This window comes from Takifugu flavidus, unplaced genomic scaffold, assembly GCF_003711565.1.
Source record: "Takifugu flavidus isolate HTHZ2018 unplaced genomic scaffold, ASM371156v2 ctg679, whole genome shotgun sequence".
NCBI lineage: Eukaryota > Metazoa > Chordata > Actinopteri > Tetraodontiformes > Tetraodontidae > Takifugu > Takifugu flavidus.
Genome location: NW_026622290.1, coordinates 1 through 10,120, shown reverse-complemented (window position 1 = coordinate 10,120; position 10,120 = coordinate 1). Strand labels below are relative to the sequence as shown.

Genomic DNA, 10,120 nt, shown 5'->3' with positions numbered 1-10,120 from the left:
ACTATATGTATATTGAGAAAATTGATGATAATTGCACATAAAAGCCATTTTGTTATTAAATTTAAAGAAATTTAAAGCTCTGATAGCGTTGTGATCCACCGCTAGATGGCAGTAAGTCTTCGCTCTGAAATAAAGTAACGGTGACGTCTCAACAATTCGAAGAGATGCAGCTTTACCTGGACCGAGAAGATGAAACAAGTTTGGAAGATTTGGAAAAATAACGGTTTTGGGGGGGAAAGAAAGACGTGGCTCTTGAGGGTGAGAAGATCTTTCATGTGACAGTTTCTGTTTATGATCAGAAGGGTGGACAGTTCACTGAGGACGAGGTCCAATAGCGCCGAACTCAAAGCGCTATTTGGTACCGACCACCAATATAGTGGCATTTATGCGATCACAAGTGTGGGGGCGATCACCGATTAGTGAGATTAAATAAACCGATCACGATTCCATCGCCTGATGGATCAACTAAAGGGAAAAGATCAAGAACAGTTAATAAAAGTTCTGCTCTACCACTAGAGGGCCGTGATTATTCACTGTATATAAGTATAATGTTTTACAGCTTAATTAGCTGTATCAAGAAGACGGAACCAGAAGTTTGAAGGAGTTGAACAAGAAACATCTTCTTGGAGTCAGACAGAGCCATGTCTTTCCGTGGTGAGTTAATCTTAATGTGACAGTTTCTGTTTTTGCTTTACAGCTTAATTAGCTGTAAAACATATATAAATAAATAGCTAGTGTATTTTCATGAGTTTATTGGAGTCTGTTAAATTCACTAGCAAACATGTCGGCGCAGTGAAAAGGGCAGGTAAAACAACTTATGCAACGCTAAACGACAATCTCGAATGTTTTTGATGGACCATCATATAAATTAATATTAAATAAAAAATTTGAGTGTCTCATGATTGACCATGAAGGGAGTAACGGATATCCGCGGTATTGCACGTAAGCAGAAAGTGCGAAGACTGGAAAGGAAGTGGTATTCTTGTAAAATAGACAGCTATCATGTAGCCTGGAAAGACTGTTAGTTTACAAAAAGGTCCTCCGCAAGGCTAGAACAGCTTATTTCTTCTTCTTTAATTGAGGAAAATAAGAACAACCCCAGGTTTCTTTTCAGCACTGTGGCCAAATTAACTAAGAGTCACAGTGTTTTAGATCCACGTATCCCTTCTTCCCTGAGTGGTGAAGACTTCATGAGCTTCTTCACTGATAAAGTTCTATCAGAGAAAAAGCTAACCAGGCCATCCCAACAACTGGACCATCACCAGATGTGCTGACTGTGGGAACATACAGGGTCTCCAACGAGCCCATAAACTCCTTCAGCCCTATATATTTTTCTGAGGCGTCATCGCTAATTCAGAAATCCAAGTCCACCACGTATCTTTTAGATCCCATCCCAACACACCTGTTGAAGGATGTTTTACCATTGATAGGCAGTTCTATCCTGGACCAGATCAATTGTTCTTTAGTGACAGGTTATGTACCCCGGTCCCACAAGGTGGTAGTGATTAAGCCATTGCTTAAAAAAACATCACTGGATCCTGATATCTTAGCAAATTATAGGCCGATATCCAACCTTCCTTTTATCTCTAAAGTTCTAGAGAAGGTGGTGGTGTGAGGGTGATGTTTGGTCACCCGCGCTGTTCGTTTACTAGACTCAGATCAACCACACAGACAACCGGAGGCCTTGCAAGGGAGAGCCGACGAGCAGTTCAAGCTTCCTCTCTCAACTCCGTCCGTCTGCTGCTCGCTCTCCTCTTTTATTTGGTTCACACAACATTGGTATCAAAACAACTTCATGATTCCTTCTCCTCCTATCTCTACGACTTCCTCGTGTCCTTGAACATGATACCTCCCAGTGCTGGGAACATAACAGCTACAATACTTGATTCAAACACTCATACATTCCTTTTGATTAAACATTCTAAATCTACTTACTATACTTACTATAGCATTGAAACGATAATAGTAATAACAACAATAATTCTTCTCACATTTCCCTCCTGTTTATCGTTAAATGCGTCTAGATTCTCATTGTCAGTATTACATCATTTCATTTCATGAAATTTAAATGCATTACGTCATTTTCCTAGAAACACATTTCTTACACTCAGAGTTCAACATGGGTACAGCTTAAGACATCTCAAACATTTCATTTACATCGTGCATCACATGTGTCCATTCTTCTTCTGATTCCTTCTTCATTCCTCTTCAATTTAAAGCTCTGATAGCGTTTGTGATCCACCGCTAGATGGTAGTAAGTCTTCGCTCTGAAATAAAGTAACGGTGACGTCTCAACAATTCGAAGAGATGCAGCTTTACCTGGACCGAGAAGATAGAACAAGTTTGGAAGATTTGGAAAAATAACGATTTTGGGGGGGAAAGAAAGACGTGGCTCTTGAGGGTGAGAAGATCTTTCATGTGACAGTTTCTGTTTATGATCAGAAGGGTGGACAGTTCACTGAGGACGAGGTCCAATAGCGCCGAACTCAAAGCGCTATTTGGTACCGACCACCAATATAGTGGCATTTATGCGATCACAAGTCTGGGGGCGATCACCGATTAGTGAGATTAAATAAACCGATCACGATTCCATCGCCTGATGGATCAACTAGGGAAAAGATCAAGAACAGTTCATAAAAGTTCTGTTCTACCACTAGAGGGCAGTGATTATTCACTGTATATAAGTATAATGTTTTACAGCTTAATTAGCTGTATCAAGAAGACGGAACCAGAAGTTTGAAGGAGTTGAACAAGAAACATCTTCTTGGAGTCAGACAGAGCCATGTCTTTCCGTGGTGAGTTAATCTTAATGTGACAGTTTCTGTTTTTGCTTTACAGCCAGTAGAGATCGTTCTTCCACCTGCAGCAAAGTACTAGTAACAGCTGATCCCACGAGCCGGCCAATGCAACCCCGAACAAGAGGTACTACAAAGCAAGCTAGTATGGCTAATACTAGCAGCACTATCCCTATCATCATTCCTATCTTGAAAAACAGTTACCTCCACCTTGACAACATTCCTGTAAGCCAATCTGGTGGAGGACTACCATCATCAATCATAGCTCTCTGTAGTTTAGTTAAATTTTCAATGTGCTATCTATCAGGTGACCGTCCGCATCATTCTCTGGGATGAACGTACAACAGTAATCTCCTACCATTGCACAAACTCCTCCCTGGGGGGCCGTTATGAGATCTAAGGCCATCCTATTCTGCATGGTCATCAGTCTTAGCGCTGTCATTTCTTCCTTGACTCCTGTGAGAGCAACTTTTGTCAAATTAGTAAATACTTTCAACCTATAATCAACTGTTTCCAATCTCAATATGTTCTTTCCTATTCCTAGCCACGGAAAGAGTGTCATGGTCACTTTATTTCCGGTTGACCAATGCTTAAACTCTCGTGGTACATCTGTGCCCCACACTGAGTCATGTGGTTTAAACTCGTCATTCAAATCTCTCCTGGAACGCAACTGTGGTGCAGATCTAGCATTAGCAGCATAAATTATGACTGTGTGATCCTTGAGATGTACTGGAGCACACACTCCTGACCAGTTTGCTGGTAGGTCTGCATACGCATTGTGTCCACATAACCACCATCCCTTATCCACTAATTGCGTGCCTTTGTCTCCTGGCGCGAAAGCGGGATAGTTACATGTACAGTTATAACCTTCTGGACACCTGTGTTGAATGATTCTGTGTCCGAGCTGTGAAAGTAGCATAGCGCCACCATGTATTCAAACTGTAAGTGTGTGAGGACTCTGGATCTTGTTCTAACCATGAATGTTCTAAGTGGCTAACTACGGTGTGCGTTTAGCGCGCGCGTAGCTCTCATCCTGTCTCAGAGCATCTTTCTGTCCCTGATTACCTCCCTCCTGTCGGAAATTCCAAAGACCAAAACTCACGAGTCCTGCCGTCACAGCACTCACCACAATTAGGAAGAACAACTTCATTTCCTTTTAGATCCTCTTCACAGGTTCCGACGGGGTTCAGCCGTTGCTGGACCTATACAGGCCGTCAGCCGTTTACGGAGAGTCCGCCACTGCTCCCTCGCCTTCACCTGGAAGAATTTTCTGTTTTTACAATGGGAAAGGTGTATCCACGACAGTTTTCCGTCCACTCGAACTGCAGTCTTTGTGGTCAGCTGTACTTGATAAGGACCTTCCCATCTAGGCGTGTTCCACCTCTTTCGCACAAACTTCTTCACCCACACGTAGTCGCCCGGTTGAATGGGTTCCTGGGGGGTGGAATCTGTGGAAGACACAGGACTAGGCAGAACATTTACTGTATTCACACATCGGTTAAGTAACACTTTTTTCAGATAATCTGCTATTGTTTCCTCAACATGTTTTAGCTCATTTGTTGTTGCAAAGTATGGTAGGCAATAAGGCCGCCCATATAATGCTTCAAAGGGGTGTGTGTGATGTTTTCTTGTGTGGTGTTATGTGCATCCATAATTTCACCAGGTCGAGACAAAACATCCAGTTCTTTCCTGTCTCGTCCATACATTTCTTCAGTCTGTTCTTAATAGTACCGTTGACTCTTTCAACCAACCCTGCACTCTGAGGGTGGTATGCGCAGTGATTCTTCAAATCAATGTCCAAAGTTACTCCTACAGTTTTCACTATCTCATTTACAAAATGGCTTCCATTGTCGCTCCAGATGACCTTCGGGATGCCAAACCTGGGAATGATCTCTCTACATAGGACTTTTGCCACTGTTAGTGCATCTGCTTTTGCTGTGGGGAAAATTTCACCCACCTAGTAAATCCATCTAACACTACTAGACAATATTGTTTACCTTCACATGGTGTTAGCTGAATAAAATCTAGAAACTGTGTGAAATGGATGATTTGGTAATGGTGTAGTGCCTGCAGGGGCCTTAAGGGCTCCCTGTGGGCTGTGTTTTACACAAATAGCACATTGTGAACAAAAATTTTTTGAGTAGTAGGTATGAAATCCTATAGTATAATAATGTTCATTAACCATCTGTACCATCCCTCCTGTTGAGACATGGCATGGCCCATGGCTCACTAATGCTGCCCATTTATGCATATTCCGGGGAAGGATTGGCTTGTTTCCTATGGTTAATAGTCCTTTGTCATCCAGTTTGGCTCCTCGCTTCTTCCACGTGGCCTTTTCTTTTTCTGGAGCACTTTGTTGCATTTCTTTTAGAATATCATTATCTGCAGGTTCTAAGGTAAATGATTCTTCATTATCAAGAAGTGTGTTGTTATTTGCTGCAGCCTTTGCGGCTCTGTCAGCAAAGGCATTGCCTTGTGAGACTGCGTCTGTGTTGTTAGTGTGTGCAGTGCATTTACATACAGCTATTTTGCGTGGCTGCTGTACTGCAGCTAATAACTTTTTTAACAGTTCTGCATGCATGACCGGTTTGCCGGTCGACGTTTTCATCCCTCTTAAATTCCATTGTTGAGCAAACACAAACAGCGTGGAAAAAGCATATTGACTATCTGTATAAATGGTAACATCTTGTCCTTTGCTTAGTTCACAGGCACGTGTGAGTGCGACGAGTTCTGCAGCTTGAGCAGAATAGGAGGAGGGAAGTGATTTCGCCTCCACCACCTCAGTTGCTGTAACTACTGCATAGGCGTTCTAGTGCGTCCACAGTCATCCTTTCTCGATGATCCATCCACAAAAGTGTCTGTCCTGTAGTCAACGCAACATCACTAAGATCTGGTCGCGGCAGGACCTGGTGGAGACCTCATCCAAGCATGTGCTGTGTCTCTCTTCTGCGGTGGGTAGCTGCGTCCAGTTGTGCTGGGTTAGAGGTGTGCAGCGTCGCGAGGTCGTGCATCGAATCGCAGATTCGGCTGAGACAGCAACACTGCCATGCAGGAAAGATGACGTGCTGGCGACAGGAATGCTATTACTTTGTAGCAGCAGTATTGACACTGCATGTGGAACTAGCAAAGTTAGCTCATGATATAGCACCACTCCTGCGGAGGCTTTTACTGCCTCAGATGCTGCCACCACTGCTTTAACGCATGGTGGGAGTGCACAAACTACGGAATCTAGCTTGTGGGAGTAGTAGGCCACTGGCTGCCTCTTATCTCCGTGCTTTTGCAACAAAACTGAAGTCATAAATTACCTTTGCAATCTACGACCTGCTCAAAAGGCTTCTGATAGTCTGGCAGCTTTAACACTCCAGCACCTACAAGGGCCTGCTTGTGTGTGTAAATGCTTCTTCAGCTTCAGGGTCTCCAAGTTAACACATCAGTCATTGCTAAGGGATTATCATACATCAATGCTTGTAAAGGGGCAGTCATTTTCGCATAATCTAAGATCCATGATCTGCAAAAATTCACAAGTCCTAAGAATGACATCATCTGCTTCTTTGTTTTTGGTTTTGGAGCATCAAGCACTGCTGTTTTCCTCGACTCGAGAATAGCTTTGCCATTATGTGTCAAAACATGGCCCAGATAAATCACTTTCTGCTTCACCAGCTGCAGTTTGCTTTTGCTTAATCTATGGCCTTGAGCGGCTAGCCAGTGTAGCAATGCTAGCGTGTCTGACCAACAATCTGCCTCTGTTTTTGAGGCCATGAGGATGTCATCCACGTAGACGAGGATTTGACTTCCACACGGAGGTTTAAACTTAGCTAACGATGACATCATTACCTGAGAAAAGATTGTGGGACTCTCACAGTAGCCCTGAGGTAACCTTGTCCAGGTGTACCTCGTCCGTCCTTGAAACGTAAACGCAAACCAAAACTGGCTGTCTGGATGTACTGGTACAGAGAAAAATGCATTGGATACATCGATCACCGTGTACCACTGATGTTCAGGGTTTAAGTCATTCAGCAGAGTGTATGGATCTGCGACTAAGGGAGAGCCTAGGGACCACTGCAGCGTTCACAGCTTGCAGGTCCTGCACCATCCGCCAGCCGGTAGATGGTGATGACTTCCTTACTGGAAATAGGGGTGTATTTATAGGGGATTCAGGACACTCTCTGATGACTCCTGCTTTAAGCAGTGAGTTAAATATCGGAACAATACCCTCCTGTGCATCAGTCTTAAGGGGATATTGTCTCTGAAATGGTCTATAATCTGATTTAGGGATTATTTTTACAGGTTCTGCTCCTTTTATAAGACCTACATCTGCAGGTCCTTCCGACCATAATTCAGGGGGAAGCTCTTTCAGCTTCTCCTCTTCCTCCTGCGTGAGGAAGATGTTTTCTTCTCATGAACTCTGGTCTGTGAGGTGCGTTGCTGGATGTGTCAGCAACCATGTTTTAAGGGGAATGCGCCACACCTGGAACTGATCATTAAAATCAACCTCACCCTTAGGCCTATAGGGCAGGCTGCTCCAGTGTTTTACGTCACATCCCAAGTCTTGCCATCTTTTCTTAAGCGGTTTAGCAATAGATAGAAACATGTGGTATAGAACCTGACACTTTGAATAGCGCTGCTGCTTCGGCGGAAAGGCTTCCTGCCGTGCAGACAGCTGTCTGACCACACACATATAGTGCATAATTACAATCATTTGTGGATCTTTGAGTTTAGCAAACTTCTCTGCATAGCTTGATGTGCCGTGTGGGTCTGATTTACAGAATCCACCAGTGCGCTCCACGTGCATGGTTACATGCAGGTCAGCTTGATTGTGGAGCTGGGCTTCAGGCTGTAAGTATGACAGAGCTTTACCATATATCATAGTGATTGGGTCAGAAAATGGAGGGGGCTGCTTTTCAGGAATGTCAAGTGACCAAAATTTACTGCACATCTCTCCTTCTCTTACCCACAGATTAACCATTCTATCTACAGACCACATCTCTTCGGCTGTGGTACGAATCATCAACTGAAGCTGAGAGATAAGATCTCTTCCTAACAGATTTACGGGACATGTGGTGGAGATCACGAAAGGAGCTTTAAGTGTGATTCCACTTACAGGGTCACAAACATCTACAGGAACTGACATTCTTTCTTTAGTTATGAGACCATTTGCTGATCTCACAAAAATCTGTGTAGAAGTTGGTGTCAGGGCTATTGGATCTCTAATTACTGATTTACCTGCACCCGTGTCTACTAAGAATGTTAAAGAATTGCCTAACACGGTCAGTTGTATTTCTGGTTTGCCTTCAGCAAACAGGAAGATGGTTTCTAAGTCTAAAACATCTTCTAAGTCATCTTTTTCAAATTGGTCAAATTTTGTGCCCTGATTTGTTTTAATTTTTGTGACATCTTTTTCCAGTTCTAGTCATTGTTGAGGTGGATTAGAACCTTGCTGCTGTCCTCTATTGTATCCCTGGTCACGTTGTTTCTTTTTGCAATCACGTTCCCAGTGTCCATAATTTTTACAATAATGACACTGATCTTTTTCACGGGAATTGCCTCCTCCTCCCCTTCCGCCTCGGCCTCGCCCACGTCCGCGGCCTCGGCTTGGGGAGGGTTGGCATTGAAAAACATGCCTGTTGATTGGTTCTTACTTTTTTGGCATTGTCTTTCAGCATGCATAGCATGTTGTTCATAGCGGTTTAGGTTACTAGTTCCGAAATCAACTAATTGTCTCTCTACCCATGATTTTATCTCTGATTTTGATCCCCCATGTATAGCTTGCTTTAACTGCTGTTGGTAGGGACCTTCTGGTTCTTCCGCATACGGAATTCCACTATTTTTTCCGGAACACATCTTTCATTCTCATGCTATAGTCTTCAAAACTTTCGTCAGTCTTTCGTCTCGTGGCCGTAATGGCGCTGTAGTCAGCTCGTCTGGTAAAAGCAGTTCGCATGCGCTCGTACAGTCTGTCAAGTCTGTCATTTAGTTCTTGGCTGCCAGGCTGCCATGGTTGTTGAGTGGCTGGATCCACTGGGACCCAATCTCCTCTAACAGTGCCCCATTTCTTGCCATTAACGCACATGAGGACTTGCTGGGTTTCAGTATGGTAACTTCTTTTAATTTTGTAATATTGCCTGGCCTGTCTAAGTTACCATCCCAATTGAACTTAGTCATCCACAGCTGAACATATGAGCATGAACCTGGATATTTGTCTTCCATGTGTTTACATGATGCTGGGTTTTTGAATTCAGCACCTTTTGTGGAATGTTGGTTGCCCATGTTTGCACTTTATTTATCAGTTTTATATATTTGATGGAGACGCCTGATCTCCCGACTGAACAACCCTCAATCCATACAGGATATCTAGTTCAGCCCCCTGCCGTGGCCTTATATAGTCAATCGTTCTCGATCAGGAGAGTATACACCAGGCTTCTACCTCCGAGGAGGCGGGTGTATCTTGCCTCTGCTTCTCTCCTGATGACCAGGCAGGCAATACCGCGGTATTTTCTGTGTAGCGCTTTTTGTGTCTTATACTCACTCCGTTGTCGCTATGGTTTCTTTCTGAGTTGTTTTAGTGCCTTCTTCCCGTCACTGGAGATGGTCGCCCTGGGAGGGACGAAGACCGGCCTTCCGTCAACTCGTGATGAAAGGTCTTTCACTTCGGACGTCTTTTTGACTCCGGCTGCGCGCAGACTTCGGCGTTCGGTCGTCCCACGGCGCTCCTCTCCAGGTCTTGGGATCCGGCTCGAAGGACCAATTTTTGTGAGGGTGATGTTTGGTCACCCGCGCTGTTTGTTTACTAGACTCAGATCAACCACACAGACAACCGGAGGCCTTGCAAGGGAGAGCCGACGACCAGTTCAAGCTTCCTCTCTCAACTCCGTCCGTCTGCTGCTCGCTCTCCTCTTTTATTTGGTTCACACAACATTGGTATCAAAACAACTTCATGATTCCTTCTCCTCCTATCTCTACGACTTCCTCGTGTCCTTGAACATGATACCTCCCAGTGCTGGGAACATAACAGCTACAATACTTGAGTCAAACACTCATACATTCCTTTTGATTAAACATTCTAAATCTACTTACTATACTTACTATAGCATTGAAACGATAATAGTATAACAACAATAATTCTTCTCACAGTGGTGACTCAGTTACTGCAGCACCTGCAGAGGAACAGCCTGTTTGAGATGTTTCAGTCAGGCTTTAGAGCTCACCACAGCACAGAAACAGCACTTCTTAAAGTTACTAATGATCTTCTTATAGCTTCAGATCATGGACTGGTCTTTATGCTGGTTCTGCTGGATCTCAGTGCTGCCTTTGCCTCTCCTCTCCTC

General features: G+C 43.9%; 2 long non-coding RNA genes across 2 annotated transcripts; one reads left to right on the top strand and one right to left on the bottom strand.

Moving 5' to 3' along the window:
* The first annotated feature begins 103 nt into the window (after positions 1–103).
* LOC130521070 (uncharacterized) lies at positions 104–896 on the top strand. Its single transcript, XR_008949171.1, has 2 exons — positions 104–258; positions 560–896. It is a non-coding gene; the product is annotated as an uncharacterized LOC130521070 (long non-coding RNA).
* Positions 897–1,680: 784 nt separating this feature from the next.
* Positions 1,681–9,916, bottom strand: LOC130521071 (uncharacterized). The gene is made up of 2 exons (XR_008949172.1): positions 9,322–9,916; positions 1,681–4,243 (listed from the first exon to the last, which is right to left on the bottom strand). It is a non-coding gene; the product is annotated as an uncharacterized LOC130521071 (long non-coding RNA).
* Between the last annotated feature and the right edge of the window lie 204 nt (positions 9,917–10,120).